The sequence below is a fragment of the Triturus cristatus genome, chromosome 3_1, assembly GCF_964204655.1.
Source record: "Triturus cristatus chromosome 3_1, aTriCri1.1, whole genome shotgun sequence".
In the NCBI taxonomy this organism is placed as follows: domain Eukaryota; kingdom Metazoa; phylum Chordata; class Amphibia; order Caudata; family Salamandridae; genus Triturus; species Triturus cristatus.
Window position 1 is genome coordinate 1164836542 of NC_140583.1, and position 26558 is coordinate 1164863099.

Consider the following 26558-nt stretch of genomic DNA (forward strand, 5'->3'; position numbering starts at 1 on the left):
AATGAGATTGATATGTTGAATAAGGCAAGAGAGGAGTTAACTCAGAAAATTAGTCAGATGAGTTTTAATGCAGAAGCATTATCAGTACCAGTAACAATCGGTCCTATAGTGCCATTGTATGGTAAGAGACAGAATATATCGAGAGTACATGCATTGACAATTCCCGTGAATAATGTCAGGAATGTTTGTGGATCGGAGTCAGTTGAGATGAATACTTCATTGATTGATCTTTCAGTTAGTGAAAATGTGATTGAGACACCCAATAGAAGTGTACAGATGGATCCTAAAAAGAAAGTTCAAAATGTTAGAGAAACAGCTCCAGTGTCAGGGAGTTCGGTGGGTCCTTCGCCAGAGGATTTAGATGACTGGATAAGGGGAATGGAAAATAATAAGTCTCAATCGAGAATAAATGTAGGTAGACCGAGAGTGGATCTAGAAGAAATGATTATTGGTATTCCAGTCCGGTAGCTATACTAGTATTCCAGTCCGGTAGCTACACTAGCTATAAAAGCTCTCCCACTTACCTACTTTTATCCGGGACCCCAGAATTTTGGCATTGACACTTTTCGTAGGGGAGGGGTAGATAGCTCGAGAACTGGCAGGGCTGGACCCCCCCCTCTGCTCTTCTAATGTAAACCAAGTTCACAATCGATTTTGCCCGCCTCCACTTGAAGCTTTCCACCATACCAATAGATATAGTACCCTTGACCAGGTGGATTGACGCCCAAACTATAGTTTCCCGACTGCTTACACTGGGGAAAAGAAAGGGCTATTGGTCAACGATACAGGCTTTCCGGTTCGGAAATCCAACCCTTTCATTCTGGGGCTATCAGAAACTTCACACAGCCTGGCCGTGGAAAAGGTTTCATCTCGGAAAAACACTAAGAATCGATCTAGTGAGCCACATTCATCCCCAGTATTGGGGGGGCTGATAGCAATGGAAGGGTCGGCAAATGGGCTTGTGCAGGAAACCCCGGGCAGGGCAACTATCTTACTATCTACCATCAGTCCTGCTGCTGACCAGATTCCGGCCACAAGCAAATTAAAGTCGAGTTCCAGTCTGCTCTCATGGAATGTGGCAGGCCTCAAGAGCAAATTGATATGTGAAGGCTGGGGCACTTTCATAGATAATTTCGATGTCTGTCTAATGCAAGAGACATGGGCTCTAGAAAACTTCCATAGGGTAGGCTTTGTATCTTTTAACACACTAGCAGTAACTAGCGGTAGGGGGAGACCATCTGGGGGCCTTACCACCTGGGTGGCTCTCCACCTGGGTGCCTCAGCAAGGCAGCTCCACACCAATTCAGATGACATTCAATGCATTTTACTTGAGCTGCCTAAAAACATCCACTTGGCTCTCCTGAATGTCTATTCTAGACCTTCCCAGGGTGGCCGGGAATCTAAGGTCATTCAACAGCTAAATAAATTCATCTTGTCCCTGGACCCTGGATATTGCGTGATAGTGGGTGGCGACTTTAATTGCCAATATGAACCACTCAGTGTGTCGGCCTTAGACGATCCAACTGCCGAAAACGAACACCGGAATATCCCTGATCCTATGATTCCCAAGGTCAAAGCCTGGACCCCTCTGGTTCTCCAGATTTCCGCACTCACTCTCTATCCTTGAGGGCATGTAATGGGAGATTTGATTCTGATAGACCAGGACGAGCTACCTTTAACAGAGTTGGACAAACTTCTATCCTAGACTGCATCCTTATTGAAACTAGATCGTGGGATAAGGTGCTCGATTTCAGGGTGTCAGAACGAGATGATAGTGATCACAACGCTTTGGTTGTGACACTCAAACCAGGTAGCTGGGGCATGAGTAGCTACGATATATCAGTATCTCCCATAGTACAACCTCTTATCCTGCATAACAACGGACGCAGAGTAAGATGGCCCCGTATTGTTGCCAGTCCAAACAAATTGTCAGAAATTTATAGTCTTGCCTTACCCCATCTCATTGGAATGGCTGAGGCTGGGCCTAATCGAATTCCCATAGAAGAGGCGATCGGGCCTACAGGTATTCATTTACAGTTAGTAAATAAACTCTTGAAAGTGTTCTGTCCGACTGGGAACGCGAGGCCCCATTTGCCCAAAAGGCAATTGTGGTATTCTGCTGAGTGCAGGAAGTCGAAGAGCGATCTGCTCATGGCTATTAAGGCCTTGGATAAAGACAGGACCAAAATATTGAGGGCACAGTATAAACAAACATTAGAAAGGGCTAGAAAGGCCTGGGAGGCTGACACATGGGAGGAGTTAAGACTAACTTTGCAGGCTAAGGACTTTAAGGGCTTCTGGTCCATTGTTAGGAATGGCAGAAAAGAACCAGGAACTACCTCATTCCCTAATATAGCCCCAGCAGTATGGGAAGCCCACTATGGGGGCCTTTACTCAAGCTTAAATGACAACACACTACCTATACCTACCTCTCCCCCCAGATTTGTTTGTCGATCTGAGGTTGCTACGGCGATAACGATAAAGGAGGTGGAAATCGCTATGCACCTGCTGATATCCAACAAAGCGCCGGGACTGGACAAAATCCCTGGCGATCTTTATCGTTCGGAACCAAAGATTTGGGCGCCATATCTCTGTTCCTTATTTAATTCTATTCTGATGGGTGCGGAACTCCCAGAGTCTTGGCTCGGTGCGGAGATCGTTCCGATATTCAAGAAAGGTTGCCCCCTACAACCCTCAAATTATAGGCCCATCAGCCTAATTGATACCACACAGAAGCTGTTTGGACGTATAATATTAGATAGATTACAGACCTGGGAGATAGATAACAACATCCTAAGTTTCTTGCAAGCGGGTTTTAGAAAGGGAATCTCTACTGTTGACCAGATTTTCCGACTTCAGGTTATATACTGGAAGACCGTGAGTCTAGAGGGTGGCAGCCTCTATCTTATCTTTGTTGACCTGAGGTCGGCATTTGACCTGGTACCGCGAGAAAACCTGTGGAAGGTTCTCCGGGCTCTCAATGTCCCCTCATATCTTTTGGATAATGTGAGTAGACTCCACAAGGAAAACTTTGCCCAGGTCAGATGCGGGAAACATGGAGAGTTGTCCGCCCGCTTCCCTGTTAACCGTGGAGTCCGTCAAGGATGCGTGTTGGCACCCACGTTATTCTGTCTATACATCAACGGGCTCATTAAACATCTGGAAGGTATCAGGGACACAGATGTGCCAAGACTTGCTACGGGCACGGTGCCAGCGTTGATTTTCGCTGACGACACCTTGTTGTTGTCACGAACGTCAACTGGCATTCAGCGCATCTTGAATGGCTTTGTGGATTTCTGTGCTGAAAGAGGCCTGGAGATTAATTTAGCTAAAACTAAATTCATGATCCTTAACCCCCCCAAGCACACACGGCCAAACCCAGTCCTGAATGGTGTTCACCTTGAGCGGGTAACAACGTTCGGATATCTGGGGATCATACTACAAGAAAACTTTGGATGGGGGGACAAATTGCTAACTCTGTGCTAAAACTTGCCCAAACCACTGGGGGAATTTCCCAACTCTTTAGAGGCTCGGTTTCCAAACCAGTGGCACCAGCAATAGAAATCTTCAGGACCCAAGTAAGAGCAGCCTCCACCTATGGAGCAGAATTGTGGGGTCATTCTAGAATACATAGCCTGATCGGGACCGAAAATTTCTTTGTGAGGAGTCTGCTGGGTTTGCCCCCTAGCTTCCCGTTGGTCCCTATCAGGTTGGATTGTGGGTTGATACCCATGGAAGAGGCGGTTACACTGCGCCCACTGATATATTGGAAGAGACTCTGGTCTAACGCAGAGTTGGGTTTTTATCGAGAGGAATTTAAGGGAGTTTGGCCCCTAATTAAAAGCAAGAATATTCCCTGCTTGAGATTTGTTAGGGATACGTGTACCAAGATTGGCCTACCTGAATTATGGGCCTCTCCAGAGGCTTCATGCTCGGCCTTATCAAAAGCAAAACTGGCCGAACAGTTCAGAAATTATCACCTCATGCGTCTCCACGAGTGTTCTGACATTGGTAGGCTGACGGTCGAGTTCCTACAAATCAAAGATAATTATAGGAGAGAGGAATTTCTAGATTTGATTTGCCCCCCGGCTGCTAGGAAGCTTTACTGCCAACTGAGAATGGGCAGTCGTCCGCTCAGGTCTTTCACCTCCAGGTGGGATGTAAATAATACTACTGCCTGCCCGGCTTGTGGCTATAGACTGGAGGATGAAAAACACGTTTTCTTTTTTTGCCCTATATACCATCTACAAAGAAAACGTTGGGTCAAGCCTATATGTAACAACCTGGGATTTAGAGAGTGCGAAAAAGCTCTGAGAGTTCTGAAGTATGACACCCAACCCCCAATAGTCTTTGCAGTTTCCCGGTTTCTCAATGCTATGTGGACAAAACGTAGGAAATTTTTGTAATTAACTTGAAAGCCTAAATATTTTCCTTTGTATTGTATGAATGTTTTTATGTAATATCTTACAACTGTGAACTGATTTGGTTATTTTTAACTGTGATCTGTAATAACTTATGTTGCTTTTATGGCCTTTGGGGCCGAAATAAAGTTTAAAAATGGCAATGGATTATTGGTTCAATAAGTCCAGAGAGATTGAGGCAGTACCGTGATGAAGAGTTCTTGTTTTTGTGTAAGAATATAACATGGAAAGCAAGGAATTTGCATGAGCAAATGGCAGAATCTGCACAAGAGAATGGAGTTGATATAGAGAAGTCTAAGGTTTTGCAAAAAACGTATAGATTGGATTTTACTGATAAAGATTTGGAGAGTTTGAATACGTCTGGTAAACGATTACAAATAAAAGAATTCATTAATACATTGAAGAAATGGGGTGATTTAGAATGGTGGAAAGCAGATGGGCGAAAAAGAAGGAAGAAATGCTTGCAAGTAAAAATGCGTCTTTATTTCCATTAAGGGAAACAGGACAGGCTGAAATGGTATGTCCAATGAGAGAAGTTCCAGGTGGTGGATATGTTCATGTTGCTTGGACAAGATAGGATATATTGACCTTTACGAATGACTTTCCCAGGTTTAAGGAAAAACCTGTCAAGTGGTACAAACAGGTAGAAAGGTTTGCAAAAGTTTCAAAAGTTTTGTTGAAAGATTTAGATGGTTTGTTTGAGATTGTAGTTCCAGCTGATTTATGAACTGAGTGTAAAATTACTATTGATTGGCCTAAAGAAGAATATCCTAGAGATGTGAAAACAGGTGCACCTTCAGAAGAGGTGATGAAAAAATATAATCAAGTAATCACTTTTCTTCCTATCTGTGCGAGACCACCCTTTGCTTGGAGACTCCAGCCTTCAGAACTTACTGACCAGGTATTCAGGCAGGCTATCGCTGAGGCAGTTAACAACTTTTTTATGGAGAACGAGGAATCAGTGGATAGCGCAAGAGTGTTATGGGAAGCTTTCAAAGTTACTATCAGAGGAGCTTGTATAGGGGCCCAATCCGGTGTATTGCGCAAACTTCGACGGAGAATACAATAATTAGCTACCGATATTTCTAAACTAGAGTGTGAATATGAATCTGATCCCTTGACCGCCAAACTGGCTGCCATAAGGGAACTCGTCACAGATTATAACGTGACGGTAGACCAAGAGTTATTGCATTGTTCCTGACGGTTTTATGGCGAGGGGGCGGTCCCGGCCACTCCCTCGCGCAAAAACTAGCAGAGCCACGTAGCCAGGAGAATATAACAGAACTCATAGATGAAGAAGGGATGGCCCGTCACTCGACAACGGAGCTCTGCGATACCGTGCTAAGGTTCTACACTCGTCTATACGCTTCCAGGGCTTCCCCGCCAGTCACAGAGATTGACGCCTACCTGGACGATGTCGTACTGGGGTGGCTGTCCAATTCTCACCGTGAATACTTAGTGCAACCGTTTGATGAAGAGGAAGTTAAAGAGGCCATAATGGCCTACCAACTTGCAAGGCCGCGGGGCCCGACAGGCTGCCCAGCGAATTCTATAAGGCTTATGCGCCAATCCTGGCCCCTCAGCTATTAGAAGTATATGCGGAAGCTTATGAGAAGGGGACACTGCCACCCTCTCTCCGAGAGGCTCTTCTTATCACATTATTGAAACCCGACAAGCCTCCGAATCAATGCGGCTCCTATTGGCCTCTATCCATCATCAACATTGATGCAAACATTTTGGCCAAAATGATAGCCACTAGGATACAACCACTAGTTCCCCTTCTGGATTTGCCAGACCAATCAGGATTCGTTACGGAGCGCTCTACAACCCACAACTTGCGCACATTCTTCTCCACTCTACATTACTTTGAGCCAGATTTCCAGGCAGTGGCTGTGCTGCTCGATGCAGCAAAAGCCTTTGACTCACTGCAATGGCCGTTTATGTTCACGGTTCTGAATAGGATGGGCTTCCCTCCTTTTTTCTTACAATGGCTCAGGGTGCTGTATAGTGATCCGGTGGCCAGGGTTCGGGTTAATGGGTGGGTGTCCTCACTGTTCCAGATTGAGAGAGGCATGCAACAGGTGTGCCCCCTGTCCCCTATGCTGTTTTCACTAGCCTTGTAGCCCCTTGCCTGCAAATTACGTCAAAAGCACGCAGCAGTTGCTCTGCGGTTCAGGCAGCACCCATTGATCGTTTCCCTATATGCGGACGACATGTTGCTATATGTTCGCGAACCAGCTATCTACCTTTCCGCGCTTCTCTGGGAGTATGTTCGGTTCGAACATTTTTCAGGTCTCTGGATCAACTGGTCAAAATCTGTGGTATTTCCCCTCACTGCACGCACGAAAGTGGTGGAGATGGACTATCCGCTGACCTGGACGTCTGACCTCGTGCAGTATCTTGGCGTATGTATACACAGGGATCCGGATATAATTATCACTGAGAACTATGGCCGTGCGGTTACGCGCATCTTGGAACTGGCCGAGAGATGGGCACACTTGCCCCTTTCATTGGCAGACAGGATAGCGGTTGTGAAAATGGCCATTCTTCCGAAACTGCTTTATTACTTTGTAAACATTCCTATAAAATTAAATGTGGCAATGTTCCGCATACTGCAGTCGGCGCTGCTCACGTTTGTATGGGGCGGCAAGGAATCTCGATGCAGGTGGGACCTTTTGGTTCAGCCCTTTGATTTGGCCGGCTTCGAGGCACCTGATCTTTGCTTGTACTATTTGTGCGCACAGACACAATTTGCGCACTATTGGCATTTTCCCAAGCGCTTTCAGCCTCATGTGGCTATAAAATATGATGCTGTCCTGCCAATGCCACTGCAGGCTGCAACTCTGTCAGGGGGATCGGGCGGTCCACGGACTGAAATTAACCCTGAGCTGTGCACGGTGTGGGCATGGCGAATGTTGGCGTCACAGGCTCATTTATCGTATTTATATGCTCCATTGCTCCCTTTAGTTTCCCACCCTGACATCTCTGCGGCGCCTGAAACACCGGCCCTACGAGAGCTGGTTGCTGTGGGTGTGAATCGGCTCGGCGACCTCTATAAGAATGGTTGATTCAAAACCTTGCAAGAGGTGCAGAATGGCACAGACCGTGGCTTTATGTTTGGCTTTACGTCCGAGTCCGTCAGGCTATTCGTGCGGCGTACCCTGAGGAGCCCACTACTCTACGGGCATTACAGGCGATGCTGTCGGGAAAGGGGTGTAAGAGGTTAATCACTAAACTTTATAATGATTCCCTGCGCGAGCAAGACCACGGTGATCACCCCTCTTGTTTACGCTGGCAGGAAACGCTGGGTACTACTATTGCGCCGGAGGTTTGGACGGCGTGCTGCCAACTCACTGGCCGTCTCACGGCTAACTGCAACCTAAGAATTATTTACTTCAAATTCTTGCATCAAATGTACTACTCCCCCTCACAACTACATAGGTATGGTCTGCAGGAGACTGCTAATTGCTTGCGCTGTGGAATGGCAGATGCAGATTTCTTGCACATGGCTTGGATGTGTGCGGGTGTATTTGCTTTTTGGACTGCTGTAGCAAAAATGCTTACCGATATAGTGTTGGAACCTGTGCACTGTACTCCTGAAATATGTTTACTGGGTTATGTTAAACGCCTTAAACCCTGCAATAGGGGACTTGTCGCAATTTCTACCCCATTTGCGAAAAGGGCTTATGTAACCTAATCATTTTGTACACCATTGCATTACTAGATTGTTTTTCTGCCTTTGAAATCAATACATATTTTTTTTTAAAAATCACTTTTCTGAAAAGTAAGATTTCCCCAAAAGAAACAGCTTGGGTTAAAATTTACAGTACAACACAGGAACTCAAAGAATCGGTGCATGCTTATTATGATAGTTTGTTACAGGTGTTTAAACAGTATAGTGGTTTTGAAAGCATAGGTGACAAAAATATGGGACATTTTGTATATAGGTTTGTTTTTGGATTAAAACCTGAGATTAGTAACATGATTCAGCAACATTTAATTTGTTGGCAGAGTAAAACAGTTGATAAGATTCTGAGATATGCTAAATATTGTAGTGACAATATTAAATCAAGGCATAAAAAGTTTAAAGAGAAAATGATGTGGGCACAGGGGAAAGTGGCAAAACAGGAAGATGGAAACAAAGGTTCACAAACAGATTTTCAAATGAAAGGACAAAATAAAAATGGTCAGGTATTGAATGGAGGTAGAGGTAGAGGTAAAATGAATAGAGAAGAAATGAAAAAGAAATATCCTTGTCATGCGTGCGGAAAGTTTGGACATTGGAGGAATGTGTCTAGATCTTTACTGAAAAATAATGGAATGAATCAAAATTTCGATCCGCAGATGCAGAATGAGGTGGTTGTGAATCAACCACAACAACAACAGCAGCAGCAGGTAGTTACACCACAGACACAACAATTACAGGTGCCTCAAGCTCCTAGGCCAAATAATGTGAATGCTCAAGTACAGTGATATAGTCTGAATACTGGATTTCACGCAGGTGAACAAGTTGGTAAGAATCAAAATGTACAAGTGGTTTCGCAATATTTGTTGCAATGTTCAGGGAGTGATTCAGACTCATCTCAATGATGGTGCCTGAGGGGGGAGGAAGAGTGCATGCTTGGCGCATCTCTAGAGGTAGATCAGTCAGGTCCTTTTGTTGATGGATAAGTGGAAGGTAATGATATTACATTCCTTGTGTACATTGGTGCTACCCGTTCTACTGTGACAGCAACAGAAATTCCAAACCTACCCCTCTCGTGAGAAACTATCCAAGTTGTGGGGGCCTCAAATAAATATATTAAGACTCCAATAACAAGACCAATAGAAGTTCATATTGGAAAATTCAGAGACATGCATCAGTTTGTGGTATGTGATACAATTCAGGTGAACCTTTTAGGAAGGGACTTGCTTTGCAAAATGAGTTGCACCATTTATTGTACGCCAGATGGTATTGGTTTCCAATCACCATATGAAGATGTTGCTTTTAAAATGATGTTAGCGAAGCAAGGGACAGAACTGAATGATTTATATTCACTGCTTACAGAAAAAGATTTACCTGCTGAGTTGAGAAATACAGTAAGATCTGATTTATGGGATTTTACAGAAAAAGACATTGGTTTGATGAAGGATGTGGATCCTGTTAAAGTTTCAGTTAAACCAGGTGCAATATATCCAAACACACCTCGGTACAGGATGAGTCCTGAGATCACAGCAGGAGTGATTCCTGTGACTGATCAAATGATTGAGCAAGGTATTCTAAAGGAAATACGAAGTAGTTCTTGTAATTCACCTATTATGGGGATCAAAAAACCAAGTGGAAAATACAGAATAGTACAGGATTTGCGCAAAATTCATATGATTGTTATACCCTGTTGTCCAATAGTTCCAAACCCAGCAGTTATTCTTTATCAAATTCCTTGTGATGCAGAATGGTACACAGTGATTGATCTATGTCAAGTATTTTACCCTTACATCCGGATAGCCAATATTTATTTGCATTCTGGTAAGGAGACCCTGTCTTGGCATGGTGCCGAGTTCCTCAAGGGTATGCAGAGAGTCCTTTGATTTTTAATCAGATTTTGTAAAAGTGTTTGGAGTTATTGATCATGCCAGAAAATTCTGTGTTAATGCAGTATATTGATGACCTGCTTTTGGCATCAAAAACAAGAGAGGCCTGTGTGAAGGATACAATTGCCCTACTGAATCATTTGGCAGAAGGTGGGCATAAGGTGCCACCAGCAAATTTAGTTTTGTCAAAAAGAGGTGCAATATTTGGGACACAAAATTGAGAAAGTAGTTGGAAAAGTGAGGCAAAACCGAATCAACGTGATTTTGCAAATGAGTCCTCCTACGACTTAAAAGGAAATCCGAATGTTTTTGGGAATGGTTGGATACTGCAGACAATGGATCATTGGGTTTTCACTGATTGCAAAACCTTTACAGAGGTTGACGCATAAAGATGTGGTTGATCCGATTGAGTTGGATGAGGAGAGTATGAAAGCTTTTATTGAATTACGAGATAGTCTTTGTCGAGCACCTGTATCGGGAATGCCAGATTACACAAAGGATTTTGAATTGTTCTGTTGTGAGAGAGATGGTTGTGCACTTTCAGTCTTAACACAGATCCATGGAATGGCACGTTGTCCAGTAGCTTTTTTTTCTGCTACTTTGGATTCAGTGGCTGCAGTGTTACCAGGCTGTTTAAAAGCAGTGGCTGCTAGTTGTGTGAGTCTTGAACAGAGTGGAGCAATTGTTATGGGGCATCCAGTGAAAGTATATGTGCCACACGCCGTTGAGATTCTTATAACCAGAACTCGAACTCAACATATGACGTATAGTCGGCTGACTAGATATGAGAGAGTGATTTTGGGTGTTGAAAATGTGACAATAACAAGATGTACACAACTGAACCCAGCAACTTTGTTGCAGAGCTCAAATTGTGAAGAAGTGAGGGATGAAGCAGATCATGATTGTTTGGATGTGACAGAATTGTGCACAAAACCAAGGCCTGACATAAAGGATACACCACTTCAAGAATCAGATAGTGTGATGTTTGTGGATGGATCTTGTCTGAGAGATGAAAAAGGTGCATTGAGTGCTGCTTATGCAGTATGTACAGAGTCTATGGTTCTTGAAGCATCTTGTCTGAAGGGGGTAAATTTTGCTCAAATGTCTGAGCTAATAGCTCTGACAAGAGCATGTAAAATTGGCAAAAATCTGAGAGTAACCATATTCACTGACAGTCAATTTGGTTTTAGGGTGGTGCATGATTTTGGACAGTTGCGGATGCAGCGAGGATTATTGACTTCTTCAGGATCCCCAATCTGGAACAGTAAAAATGTGAAGGATTTATTGGATGCATTACAATTACCCAAAAGGATTGCTGTGGTTAAATGTTCCGCACACAAGTCAGGAAATGACTATGTGACAAATGGAAAAAGATATGCGGACCAAGTAGCTTGTTTCTGTGCACAAAAGTTTATTTCAATCAATGCTGGAGAAAAAAGATACAAATTGTCTCTTGACGTTTTCTTCTTTAGAAACATGGGATGAAATTAGACAGTTACAGGAGGAAACAAATGAGGAAGAAAAATACATTTGGATATAATCAGATTGTAAAAAGAGAGCAGAAGATGAAGTATGGGTGTATGTTGATTGAAGACCAGTAATGCCAGATTGTTTACTTTCTCAGATGGCAAGGATGTACCATGGAATTGCACGTGTTGGAAGAGATGCTGTGATCAGACTCATCAAGCAGTAATGGTATAATCCAAAGTTTAGGGTCATTGCAGAGAGTCTGTGACAGAGGTGTATAGTCTGACAGCAGCAAAATCCAGGTAGAAAGACAGTTGTCAGTTGGGGTCGAATTGGAAAAGCAGCAGGACCGTTTACCAGACTACAGCTGGATTTTATAGAACTTCCCCCCTTGTAGTGGACTGAAATATGTGTTGGTTGTTGTTTGTTTGTTTTCTCGTTGGGTAGAGACTTATCCAACAAGAAGGAATGATAGCCTGACTGTTGCGAAAGTGCTTTTGTGGGAGATAATTCCTAGGTTTGGTTTTCCAGTCTCTTTAGAAACAGATGGGGAACACATTTCAACAATGAAATAATTTGGATGATTTGCGCAGCATTACAAATTGAACAAAAGCTGAATTGTGCCTATCGACCAGAAGCATCTGGATTGATCGAGCAAATAAATGGCTCTATAAAGTCCAGACTCTCAAAAGTGTGTGCGTCTACAACACTGAAATGGCCAGACGTTTTACCCCTGTTATTAATGAGTCTTAGAAGCATTCCTGATAAAAAGACTGGTTTGAGTCCTCATGAAATTCTCAATGGGAGAGCAATGAGACAAGTAATTGTACCAGCAAACAAAATGATGAATATTACTGATGATCTAGTGCTTGAATATTGCAAAGGATTAGCTGATCTAGTGAGTTCTGTGTCTCATCGTGTTGAAAAAATTGCAACCACAACACAGATCAAGCACATGATTTAAGTCCAGGCGAGTGGGTTCTGGTGAAAAAGCATGTGAGGAAGTCGTGTTTAGAACTCAGATGGCACAGACCATATCAGTTTATTTTGGTGACAATGACAGCAGTGAAGTATGGTGGCTTGCCTAATTGGATTCATGCAAGTCATACAAGAAGAGTCCCAAGTCCACTTGAAAGACAAAAAGAAGAGCAGCAACTGGTAAAGAAAAGAATCAGAAGCTGAAGGGCATGAAGCTATAGAATCTAGTGAGACAGATTCTGAAAAAGCTGAAAAAGAACCAAGTACAAGTCAAATAAGGTGGGCACCAGCTACTGGGTCTCAAGATACTGCTGTTGAGAAAGAAAAAGAGAAAGTGACTGATGAAAATCAATAGCAAGTAGAACAAAGAAAAGAACTGAATAGAAGAACCTGCAAACTTGACAACAAAGGTGAAGAAGCAGTTCAAGTTAAGAAAGCAAGAAAAGGTTATGTGTGGCCAAAAGGAGTGAAAAGACTGAAATACACTCCAGAAAAGAAAAGGCCAGATCAAATAAATGAAGTATCAAGTCAAACTGAACAAAGTGATTCAGAAGAAGAATTAGTACGAAAAACAAAAAGAATAAGAATTTTGAGTAAGAAATACACAGCTCCAGAATGGACATAAGTGGTGTTGGAAGAAATTGAAAATACTAGTGAAAGAGAAGAAGAAGCTGGTACTGATCCTGATCAAAGTGATGAAAGCAAATTAAGACCGCATTAAAAGGAACTGTGAAAATTAAAGTGCAATAAAATTCAATGAAGACTCAGAAGATTTAAAGATGAAGATATAAAAAAGAAAAAAGAAAAAGAGGGGGTAAAGAAGAGAGGCCTAAAGTATAAGGATACACTGCTCTAGATGGGTTTTGGATACATTTTTCAAAAGTTTTTCAGTTTTTCAAGTTTTTTTTAGAATTTCGCGGTTTTTCTTAGATTTTTATTTTTTAATATAGTCTAAAATGGCAAAGGTAACAGAGACTGGATATCAAAACCATAGTTTTAAACGTAGATGCATTCATGCTTGCTTATGTAGTGTCTTATTACTAACGTTGGTGTGGTTAACACTGATTGTTGTTATGCCGGTTTTAATGGTGACTAATCATAAAAAAATACTGATAATGTGTAAAGTGAGAGAATGGATTATGTTACTAAAGAAAATTTAAAACACTAAAGTAGAAAAGATAGAAGATGATAGTATTTATCATTATGATAAATCCATTAATGATTTTTCGTTAAATGTCTTTACTAAATTGCTGTATGAGTACGTTAACACAATAAATGCGAGAGATTGTTATGTGTGTATGCAATTACCATCGTCTGTCTCAGAGGGGGTGACATATCGTCACCTACTTTTAACATATGGTGTGTCTTGTAGTGTTTTAACCAGTCTTTTCTATGAGAGGAAAGGATTAGAGTATTATTACTCTAAATTTGATTTAATATTTTCTGAAATTCCTATTAGGAGAGATTGAAAGATAGTTTATGGCCCTGTTTATGCAGCATACATGGGTGATTTCTTCATTATTAACAAACCAATAGATATAATAGATGCACATAGAAATAACTTAACCTGTACACTACGGCATGAAGAAATAGAATTTATGAATATGGTAGAAGCTAGAAGACGAGATTTCAAAAGAAAGCTGCTGAGCAAAAGTCTCATGTACCTCCATGGGCTTTCAGAGAGGGTGATTATAAAAAGGGTGAGACTTACGCTGCAATGACTAGATTTTCAACAAAGAGGAAAGCTTTGTGTGTTTAGAGAAAACACTGAACTTAATAGTTACTTCATTGGTTATTGTGAATGTGAGCATACTTTCTTGATAAAAGGAAGTTGGGGATTGAAAGGAGGAACTGATCCTTATTTCCCAGGAATTTATTATGTGTGTGGTAAGAAGGCTTATTATAGGTTACATATAGGTTGGTATGATGTTATTTAGGCATAGTGTTTCCAAAGGTGCACCATGTAAATAAGATTAACAGAGTTAATGTAATAAAACAGGGATTAACACGCAATAAGAAAGGAGCGAGTTATTCTGAAATAATTGGGGATATTTTTGGAGCACTGATACCTTCAGCTGGAATCATTCTGAATTCACATAAAATTAGAAAATTGTCAACAGTGGTTGATCGTTTATCAACAGATACTGCTGGTGGATGCTTGAGGATTGTTTCTGAAATGGTTGCAATTAGATCTATGGTTTTGCAAAATCAACTTGCTCTTGATATGTTATTGGCAAAAGAGGGTGGAGTCTGAAGCATGGTGAAAATTCAACAATGCTGTACTTATATCCCTGATAAGAGTAAAAATCTTGAGGGCTATAATTAAAATATTACAGAACTTCATGAAGGTTTGACTGAATTAAAGGTTGATAACCATGGGAGAAAGTTGGTAAGAGTTTTTCCTCAGTGGGAAATTGGTTTTATACTTTAGGAAATACTTAACCAGGAAAAATATTAATACCTATTACTTCAGTAGTTGTAATAAAATTGATGATTGTTTTGATTTATAAATGTTGCAAATGCAAATGTAGAAAGGAAAAAGTGTCAGATCTCAAATATAGAGCTAGAGAAAGAAAGAGAGAAGAGATAGAATTAGAGGATATGAGAGGAAACTACTATGAGATCATGAAAGATTTAGACGGAAGAATGATAAAACGAGAAAGAAGTACAGTATTTTAATAAGTGGTAACTTGTATTTTGTTGGGTATTTTATGATGGCTCAAAAACGCCATCAAAGGGGGGATTAATGGAGCAGTGTTTTGAGAAAATAAAACCTGCTCGAATAGAACCCTCAGTAACATTTTATTAACAGGATGCTGTGAAAATTGTATTAGAAATGCTTTTGTGCATGTGTGAACTAATGCATATCCTAATGCATGAAAACTAGACCATAAGTGCTTTGATTAAGAGACTAATGCAGCTTTTGTGCACAATAATAATAACTGCTAGGAATAACTTGGGTTGTGCATGGGTTAGTGCAATGCTGGGATGGTGTGCATTGAAAATTACATTTCATGAAAATAATAAATGTTTGTGTTTTGTTCTCTGTAGAAAAAACAAGGATGGGCCTAATTTCCTGCATGTCAGTTTGGGGTTAGTATATAATGGAAAATAAGATGTCCAAAAAGAATGATTTTGTAAGAAGAGGAGTGAACGCGAAAGCTGTGCGTACCCTTGTGTCCTTGTATGACTGCCAAGCCTCGGAAAGGACATTTTGATAAGCAAGTGGAAGCGATGAAACTTCCGCTTGAAATGGCAGAAGCAAACAAAGAAAGCGTGAAATACTTGATACACTCGATTCATGAAAATACACTCTAGGAAATATGTGCTGTATTTGTGTTCAAAATTGTTTCCTTGGTAAAATCTGTTGTAATGCTGAATGTACAAGGCAATGGGACATTTAATGAATGATCACGCTGAGAGTGGTGTGGCAGAACACCCTGTCCTTAGCCAGTGAGAAATGGAGATTGTTCCTATTTTGAAACATATGTGGGTTGGACATTTAGGTTTTAGGGTATAATTGAGAGACCCCGGGGGTGTGGTTAGGTCGGCTGGTGTTTAGTTAGTGGGAGATCGTCGCTTTTCTTTTTTTTTATATATATTTTGATTAATGCATAAATGATAGTAATATACTCAACAATTACAATTCATTGTGTAAGAAGAGCAAGTTACAAAGAACTAAAAGAAAAGCAAAGGAAATCAGAGTAATACATGTAATAATTTTTTTCTACCCAACCCTCCCACCCTACCCACCCCCTAGGAGATGGCCTCACTATATTATCTTTAGTTCAGGTATAAGTCAATTTGGACCATATATTTCACCCATTCTTCTCAATTCATCTAGTCAATGATGCTCAGATTTCCTGGCTTTTTGTTCGGGAGCGTTGTTCCCCCAACATTTATACAGCGAATAAAAGGAATAAGTTGATGCAAATAATCAGTTGATGAATAATTAAACTGGAGATTGTGCCTACACAGTATTTTTAGACTTAGTGTTGCATCACAAAGCATAAAAACAGTTATCTAAAAAGCTGTACATACACATTTTTTACAAATTGGTACCTAAAATCATGCATGGATAAAAAAAAACGGATATTTGAAAAAAGATAAAAACATGACAATACAACCCAGCTGGCTTATATAAAATGCCAGTGCTTTTACATTCTAAAAAGGCTTTCTTGAGTTAGGATGATGCCTCAGTGTGGCCTAGAGTGTGGAGATTAAGGCATCCCTCACAAGGCTTTTTGTCAGACCATTCATACCTAGCTTGGAACTTAATTACCCCACAAGAAGAAGAATGCTCTTTGGTCAGGTTTCGGTATGTGCAGAGCAGCCCGGGTGTCACCCAAAGCATAAAATTAGGGCACTCCTCGCAAGGTTTTTTGCTTGACTATCCAAGCATAGCTTGGAAATTTAGCCAACCCACAAGTGAAAAGTACACTTGAGTCGGATTTCAAAATGCGCAAAGCAACCCGATGGTCGCTGGTGCCCATGTGTCTGCAAATCGGTTTTAGCCATTTAGATCTCGCGGTGTTGTAGGCTGGACAGGCAAACACAACATTGGCAACACACTCCAGATGGGCTCCTCAGCAGGGGCATCCTTCTGTAATGTGTGTGGGTGAACGCCACTTTGATGTTAATGCATGGACTGGGAGTGTGCTAAACCTGAATTGGATATACAGTGCTCTATCTTGTGGGACCTGGATTACATCCAGATAAGGTTCGAGGCTTCTGGACTGCTTGTGGATGACAAATTCATCCGTCAACCTCCCCATGTTTGGCTTGCTAAGTTCCGTACTATCTATCCAATCCCAGTATTTTCTCTTGAGCTCTTCCTTACTTGGGGGGTTTTGTGTATCCCATGATTCTTTAAGATCCAGTGATGTCATCATTTTCCTAACGTTCGTTATCCATTTGACACTATGATCCACATCTAGGTTCATCACCTCCGTTAGCGCTGCAGCATATTTGGTGAGCTCTGGGGTACGCCTTAGGCGTGCCCAGAAGAGCAATGAGCGTAGCTTAGCAATGTCTCTGAACGGCCGCCTGCCCATATCATACATTAGGGGTGTTAGTGGAGTGTTACGGGGAAGCATCACCAAATCCCTCAAGAACTTATGCTCAGATCTGCTGATATCATCTGTATTATCAAACCGTACAGAGCTGAGCTAACTGCCTTAGCGTCATAGACTATGAGGGCCGGGGCAACTGGCCTGCAGTACGAGGAGCGATGTTCTTTTCTTAGTGCCCCGACCACTGATTTGGGGTTCATATACATTTTGGCTAAGTGGGGCCTCCAGAACATTTTGTCTGCAAGTCGAATGCCAAGATAATCGAAGGTGCTGACTCTCTCCAGGGGGTGCCATTCAACGTGACGTTTTTCTTAAAAGATTTGTGGGGGTTAAATACCATGATCTTTGCTTTTGAGGTATTGATGACTAGCCCCCGAGCATCGCAAAAGGATTGGTACCTATTCAATACTTTTTGTAGCCCGGCTGGGGTCTTCGACACCAACAAGGTGTTGTCGGCAAATAGGAGGGTCGGTACTTTGTCGCCCGCCAGGGTTGGGGCATGAGCAGGATCTTCTTGAAGGAAACTCCCCACCCCATTCACATATAGAGAGAATAGGGTGGGGGCCATGACACAACCCTGGCGGACTCCCCTGCCAACCGGAATCTGTTCCATCAGCTGGCCTTGGGACCCCCATCTCACCTGAGCATAGATCCCCTCATGGAGGCGGATCAATAGATTAAGTATTGGGGAAGGAATGCCCATATCTTTGAGGGTCTGCCACAGCCTGATCCTGGGTACCGGATCAAAGGTAGTCTTTAAATCATTGAAAGCAAGGTAAAGACTGCCCTTGCCAATTACCAAGACTTTCCAGTATATAAGGCGTAGCCTAAATACCTGGTTGATCGTTCCAGTGCTAGACCTAAAGCCAGCCTAGTATTGGGAGAGAACATCTTCCTCTTCTGACCATGTTTGGATTCTGTGTAGGAGCACCCTACCTAACACCTTTTGGATTGCGTCAGTCAGGCTTATTGGCCTGTAATTTGAGGGGTCTTCTCTGGTGCCCTTTTTATAGATTGGGACCACCTCTGCACCTTTCCAGGATTCTGGCACTGGGCTCCCACCAGATATGGCATTAAACAATAGTTGGATGTACCATGACCAGCTTCTGGTATCAGCAAGAAAGAGTTCTCCGGGTAGGCCGTCTGGCCCGGGAGCTTTGGCAGGGACTATCTTCTTTATCGCTGCTTCTATTGCGTCCAAAGAAAACGGTTCACTAGCATTTCCTGCTGGAGGGATGTCTATGGGGTCTCATGAATCCTCCAGACATCCGTCCTCTGCAGCGGAATACAGTTTCCCAAAATGGTCATGCCAGTCTTGGCTTGTGATGTGATTTGAAGAAGCGCCTGATTCCCTGCTGTTGCCCCGACTCACTAGAGTCCAAAATTGGTTTGTGTTTTTTGCACGGCTGGTATTCTTCAATTCCTGCCAGTGCGATTCATCCCACTCGATCTTTGCTTGGCGCAAAGGGCAACAATATAGTCCTTTCTCGCTTTCTTGAAAATGGGGCAGTCCTTACGTCTGATTGCTAGGGCCTGTCTTTTGAGCCTGCAATCCTTGTTGTACCATGGGTGATCGCTTTTTTGGGGCACACATGATCTGCTGTGCTTTATCGGCGCTTGAAAATAAGAGCTCAACTGTTCCATTGTGCCCGAGTAGATGGTAGGGACTGCTGCCCAGTCGCGTGCATCTGCGACTGCGGCCTGAAGCTCTAGTGTGTTTGTGGACAGGACTTCCCGGATGCCCGCTATTTTAGCATCTTGCAAGGAAACCTTGTGCCACTTCAAGTACCTTTTGCAATTGGAGGGAACAATATCAGTGCTAGAAGTTGGAGCCCGAATGGTCTGGGAGTGACATGATACGTCCCACGGGGTCTTCATAATCATGCAGAGGGGATTATAGTCGCTGTCAGTCATCGTACCCACAAACATATCGATCGTTTTGTCCCACAGTTTTACGTCAATTAGGATGTAGTCAATGCGTGAAGGGCAGCTAACTCTATTAAAGGTGTTAGCCCCGTCATGTGAGGCGAGCAGCTAGAAAGAGCTTGTTCTAATAACGTGACAGTGGGCGATGGACTGCCCCCCTTATTCCCTCTAATATAGACATTGAACAGGTCTAAAATGCCCCCTCCCCTGGGTCTCTTGATTGTGAGTTAGAATTAACTGCATGATGATTCGGCAGCCCAGGGCAATATTCACCCAAATGATCAGTCACCCTGAAGGACGCCCTGTTCACATGGAGAGCTATAGCAGACATAGCCTGATTTGATTAGTGGGGCCAGGCTCCAAGTCTCCTGAAGAATGCAGATATCAAATCCCTCTATCAATTCATTCCAGTGAGGGAGTAGCAATTTATTTTTTTGTCCTGCCACATTCCATGATATTATCTTCAATTGATGGGGGATTGGGGCTAGGGCGAAGTAAAAATTGCTGCTCGATGTTTGCTGGCTGGACGACACTAGGGGGTGTGGCATTGCAATGGAATCTGGGGCCATATAAGGTCCTGCCTCCTGAGTCCTTTGTACAGTATCACAGTGGTTGCTTAGGCCCGTCATCCCTGGATTATCTATCGATGGATTATATTCATCAGGGGGAGATGAGTGGTTATGGGGGCTACACTTAGTACTTGGGGGAATAATGCTTTGTTCCGTGTGCAGTTCGAGTTCATATTGTAGTCAATCAACTGCCTATAGCTTTTTCCAAATTATAATTTGCTAGTGGCCGAGAAAGCCATTGCTGGAACCCTGGGGGGTTAGGATCTAATCAGGCGGATGCTAGACATAGGCGCAGGGTCGCCATCCCAATCAACACTAGTTCTTCTCCGGGCTTCCCCTGCATGTCCTGAGCAACCCCAAGTCCAATCAATGTCAGAGAGCGAGAGCAGACAACACCCAACGCCTCCTTAAAGAAGCTGGTAATTTCTTGTTTTAGTTTGCTCAGTGCATCAGAGGAGGCAAATATATGGCTGAGATCTGCCTGATATAAAGTGCACAGAGGAGAAAAAGTTCCTCTCCCTGACCCCCATTTAGCAATCCTTTTCAGGGTATAATAAAGTGAAAAGCATGATTTATAATATTGAGCCTAGAGCCGGGCCGGAATTAAAATATTCTGTGCCGGTTCAACTGAGTGGAAAAAATAAACTTTCCGGGATTCCAATCTCCTTTTTCCACTTTAGTGCCCGATCTTCCATGTCATCTAACATTAGTGAATTAAAAAAGTTATGCACAACTCCAATAGATAGATCTCTATGCTTTCTTAATTTATCAATAACATCATTATTAGCGAACCCTATCAGACCCCCCTTTCTTATTTAGAAAATCTCGGATTTGTAGATATTTGTAAAAGAGACAAGCCCTGTTGGACAAATAAAGGCTCCAAGGTTTGTCAGACTCGCTTCGCTCCATCTTTTTATAATTGAGCCTTTAAAAATCTCCAGCAAGTTGGGATTGTTACAAAGTGGTGTGTAGAAGTTCAAACGACTGAAACCAATTAATTTCTGGACAGATTTCATAATTCTAAATCTCCCTTGTAGCGTTTTAAAGCGAACTTTATTATAATGGTTGTCGTTTAGATATCTCCAGAGCCACCCCCAAGCTTCTGCACACATCACGAGTTCGAGCGGGGTCGGAATTTCGTTTCTCGCGCTATCTTTTGGCTTTTCCTGTATAAGCACTAGATTGTATAGTATTGGAGTAGCCCAGTAATAGAGTCTAATATTTGGTAGGGCCAGTCCTCCCCTTTCCTTGGGTAAAGAGAGATATTTATATGCCCTTCTAGGTTTAGCAAATCCCCAAATGAATCGGGTGGAAAGGTCCTCCATTCCTTTGAGACATTTAATGTCAAATTCAAGCAGAATTGCCCGCAACAGATACAAAAACTTGGGAAAAAACAACAATTTGACAATATTACACCTACCAATAATGGATAAGTGTAGATTGTGCAATCTCACCAGGTCTGGTTTCGTTTTAGCAATTTGTGGCTCGATATTATCTTTGTTATTATTGATGTTTGCAGAGATATCAACACCAAGATATGTTGCATTTTTTACTACTCGAGCATCATTAGTCATTATAATCTCTTTATAGACGATTTGTGTCTTGCTTCGATTGAGGGAGTGCCCTGAGAGTGTCCCAAATCTCGCCACCTCTACTTCGATTTCGTCTATAGCTGCATCAGGATTGGGAGTCTCTAGAGCAATATCATCGGCGTATGCCAATACTTTGGTTTCCCAACCACAGGTTACAATAGACATAATAGCCCTGTTGTGTTCCAGTTGGCGTAAAAAGGGATCTATGAATAGTAGCGGTAAGCCTGGGCAACCCTGCCGGGTGCCCCTCGTTATTTGGAAAGTGTCTGTGAGTTCTCCATTAACAAAGAGTCTGGCGGTGGGGTGACAGTAAAGCCTTTTGAAAGCCTGCAGAAGTACCTTTCCGATTCCGACCCTTGACAGAGTTTCCCATAAAAAAGGCAGGAGACCGTGTCAAAGGCCTATTCTGCATCTAACAAAATCAGTGCGATTGGGTCCCTAGAGATGTTTGCCGCGTCAAGAAGAGAGATGACCCTTCTGATATGGTCCGTCGTCCCCGGCCCAGGTATGAACCCATGTTGTTGAATGGAAATAACCTTATGTATTACAGAGGCCAAACGTGTAGCAAGGATTTTTGAGTCAATTTTGCTATCACTAATAATTAATGTTGTGGGGCAGTGAGACCCGGGTTCTAATGGTGTTTTATGTTTTTTAAGAAAAACTACAATTTTGGCCTGTGACCAGGATTCTGGCAGTTTGCCACCCATAAATACATGTGTGAATAGTTGCGTCATGCACTCTTTCAGTTGTGTTGCAAATTTTCTGTAGAACTCGAGGGGTATGCTATCCAGGCCAGTGGCCTTGCTGCAAGGGAGACTGTTGATCCCCAATAGTATATCTATCAATTGCTGGAGCTCCTCAAGCTGTAGCTGGTCCTCCTGTGAGAATTGTTCTGTAGGAATCTGATTAAGATATCCAGCCACATCTTCTGAATTACCCGACGTGTCCTCACAGTAAAGCTTTTGGTAGTATGAGTATAACACATTTTGAATTTCTGCTGGGTCTGAGATCATCCCCTTCTCGGGGTCTTTAATTTCTACAATTATATTCCGAGTTGCTTTTTGTCTGGCTCTGATAGCAAGATGGCAAGTTTGTCCACAGCACCTTTAGCTATTGTCTCCATTGTTGCTGACGTAGTAACTATGACATTTGCCTGCGCTTCAGTATGGTCGCCCCCAGTTTGCACTGCTGTGATTAATTCTCCTTCTGCAGCGGCTAATCTGCCTTGAAAGTCATTTATCACAGAGCGCTTTTTTTTATTCAGGGATAGTGAAAATCTGAGTGTTTCCCCCCCCCGTATGCCTGCTTTAAGCATATCCCAAACAACTTCGACTCCAGTGCTCCCTATATTCTACTTAAGAAATTGAGGTATCCTCTCCCTCATATAATCACAGTATTCTTCATTAAAAAGAAGGACTCGTTCAAAGCTCCATATGAAGCACTACCCCACTTAGACCCTCTCCCCTTGAGCTCTACAATTAGAGGGTTATGATCAGCCAATATCCGAGGGGTTTTCTCAATTGAGCAGTCATGCAGTAGAGTGTGAGACACAAAAATAAAGTCTATTCTTGATTGTTTGTTGTGTGGGTGCGAAAAGTAAGTAAAACCGGGGTCTGTAGGATTCTGCCAGGTCCAGAGATCGATAAGCGCATGTTCCAGACAGAGTGCCCTTAATGCCCGAAACACTCTTGGTTTGTGGCCACTATATACCCAGCCTGATTCTAAACTAATATTCTTGCTGGCAGGCAAATTTATGTTGAATTCCCCGGAGATTATTATCGGGAGTGCCAGACCGCTTATTCATTATTAATATGATGAAACACTGTTGGATTGACTTAGGTGCTGCCATAGATGGAGCATATCGTGATTGGAGCTCCATTATTCCTGCGGCAGTCAGTGATTACCCACCTCCCTAGCTGGTCCACTAATGTGCGACTGAATTGTAAAGAACGATTAGATGTTAGAATTGCAACGCCATGTGTCTGACAATTATTAGTCGTGGCCCCCACCAATGTGTACCCAAGCGTTCCTAATAAGTGTTTCTGTGCTTTTTCAATATGCGTTTCTTGCATACACATCACATCGGCCTTTAATAACCGCAGTCCAGTTGCAGTATTCTGTCTTTTTTTGAAGTCATTGAGACCACAGATATTGATTGTAGCTATCCAAAGCTTACTCATCTGTATTTAAATGAAAAACTGTATCTAAAGAAGAACGAAGAACTGCAAATCTTCCTCCCACTGAGCCAACCCCTTCCCCCATGCACCCCCGCACTCTTCCCCTCCTCCTCCCACCTTTTGAGGGTGGGGGCAGCTCCTCCTCCCTCCTGGGAGAGTGATGGCTTCGGGGGAATGGAGTCCCCTTGCAGGCAACCCAAGCGGCGGCAGCAGGGCACAGGAAAACAGCGTCCCGCAGAAAGAGTGTAGCGCTTTTGAGTGCATGGGCATTCCTCCTCTTTCCTGGGAGAGTGACAGCTTCTGGGAAATGGAGTCCCCTTGCAGGCAACCCAAGCGGCGCCAGCAGGGCACAGGTAAACGGTGAAATCCATTTTCCCTCTCTAACCAGCAGATTGTTTTCAATGGCAACCTTGCAAAAGGGCTGTAAATCAAGATCAATGGATCTTTCTTTAGGCCACCCTGCTACTACAAAGTCCATCACTTGTTTTAACACAATGTCGTTGCCTTGCGCCAATCTTCCATATTGGGACAAATCACTGTGTTTTGCCCACACTTGCAATAATACATTCTCTGATGTCGTCTTCTTCTTTTGAATTCTTCTTAACATCTTGAACAGGAACCCTGGATAAAAAATCCGCCTTGACATTCTTTCCTCCAGCAATGTGTTGCACAGAAAACTTTTACTCCAGAAATGTGGTTGCTAGTCTAGCCAATCTAGTGGTTGCTTTTTTAAAATCTTATTGACAGAAAGAATATCTACTAATAGTTTATGATCTGTTCTCAGCCAAAATTGTCTGCTCCATAAATAAGACTTGAACTTCTCCACTCCCCACACGCATGCTCTTTGTTATCCACTACTTGTGACAACACTGCACCCATGCCATATGAACTGGCATCGACCGTGACATAAGTCTCCTGACCTTCAACATATGCTTGAAGAACCGGAGCGGTCAAAATACTTTCTTTGATGAGTTGAAAGTGCTCCTGACAAGTTGATGTCCAAACAAAATCTGCTCCTTTTTTAATAAGCTCCTAAAGCATTCAGTAAGACTAGCAAACATTTTGATGAATTTGGAATAAAACTCACACAAACCAATGAAGGATCGTAATTGATCCTTGTCAACGGGGTGTGGAGCATTAACGATTCCATCAACAATGCAAGGTTTGGGTTTCACACCATCTTTGGAAAAGTACGTGACACAAATTTTCAATATCATTAACTGTAAATATACATTTGTCCACCCTGACAGTGACTCAATTATTCTGCAAGAATGAAAGAACTTGTTCCACAATATCAAGGTGCCTTTCCTCAGAACCACTGTGAATTAATGTCATCCTGAAAACAACTACGTAGGATACCCCCTGAAACATGTTGCTCATAACTTTTTGAAAAACAGAAGCAGTCGAAGCCAGTCCAAATGGCATTCGGCAAAATGCTGTCTTATAATCATCAATATAAAAGGATGCAAAGGATAGTTCTCTACCCATATGGGGCATTGTTAGGAGACCTTAAATCCACACATAAGCGTAATTCACCTGTTTTCTTCTTGCTAGAACAATGGGATAGAGCCATAGAGTGGCATCCACCTTTTCTATGATGCCATCATTTTGCATTTTTTTTAAACATTTGTGTCAATTAATTTCTTATACTAATGTGGAACATTGCGTAGCTTGTGCTTCACAGGCGAGACACCTTCCTTGACCTTAATAGTGAGAACAAAAATCTTTTATCAAACCAATTTTATCATTAAAAACATCTCAGAATTTCTCTTTCCATTGTGTGTGGTCAGATACAGCATTTGTAAGTGACTCATGTTGCTTTGGCCTGGTTTTATCATCATGCCAAATTCTGCTTGGTGCCACCATCCCAGCACATTTATGCCTTTATAAGCCACATAATCCTTCCCATGTATAGTTTTAGTTTCAAAACTTATGTCTGCCTAAAAATACCCTGCCAGATCAATTCTACTACCTTCAAACGCCATAGTGATAACATCCGAAGGTAAGAGTACTTTGTGTGACCAAGAATGCTTATACTTGTCAATAGAGATTATTGTAATTCTTGCACCTGAATCAATAGGCAATTGAATATTAATGGCATCTATTTTTATCTGAACCAAAGAATCACTAACATTCTTTTCCACATGGATGTGTTGCTTTCCACACAGTCAACAGATGAAAGTTACTCCTCTAGTTTTTTCTCTACTTTATCATGTTCACTAGCTACTGCATAATCTTGGATATGCCCAACAGGTGTGCGTCTGCCTCCCATGCATACATTTCCAAAGTGGCCAACCTTTTTACATTTGCAGCATTCTTGTTCAGCCATTGGACAGTTTTTAAAATGTGAAATGTTTGAATTTGACCCACATCTATAGCACTGCAACTTAGATCGACCAGTAGTTACACCCCTCCCACCTCTGGTGTTAGTATCCGTAGTACTCCTTCCCTTTTTGAATTAGTGTCAGAAGTATATGGAGTGTGTGAATCTTTGGATGATGACTTGACGTTGACAACATTTGTGATGGGCGATTCAATTTCTAATTGTTTGGCATCCAGCTATGAGCATTCAGTGCTTTTGCTATATCAACCGCCTCATCTAAGGACGGGTTTTTACGAATAACATCTGGATACTATCTGATCCCTGATTAATTGAGAAGTGAAATTCTCAAAGTCACATTAACCAGCTAGAACTTTCAGGGCAGTTACATAATAATCAATAGATTAATTAGGGCTTTGTACACGAGTAAACAATGTATGTGTGTGTACTACCAGATTAACTTTT

At 42.3% G+C, this 26558-nt stretch overlaps 1 protein-coding gene across 13 annotated transcripts in view; it reads left to right on the forward strand.

Annotated features, from left to right (window-relative positions):
• PKNOX2 (PBX/knotted 1 homeobox 2) overlaps window positions 1–26558 on the forward strand; it is a 3737380-nt gene that overhangs the window by 144367 nt on the left and 3566455 nt on the right. The window lies entirely within an intron of this gene.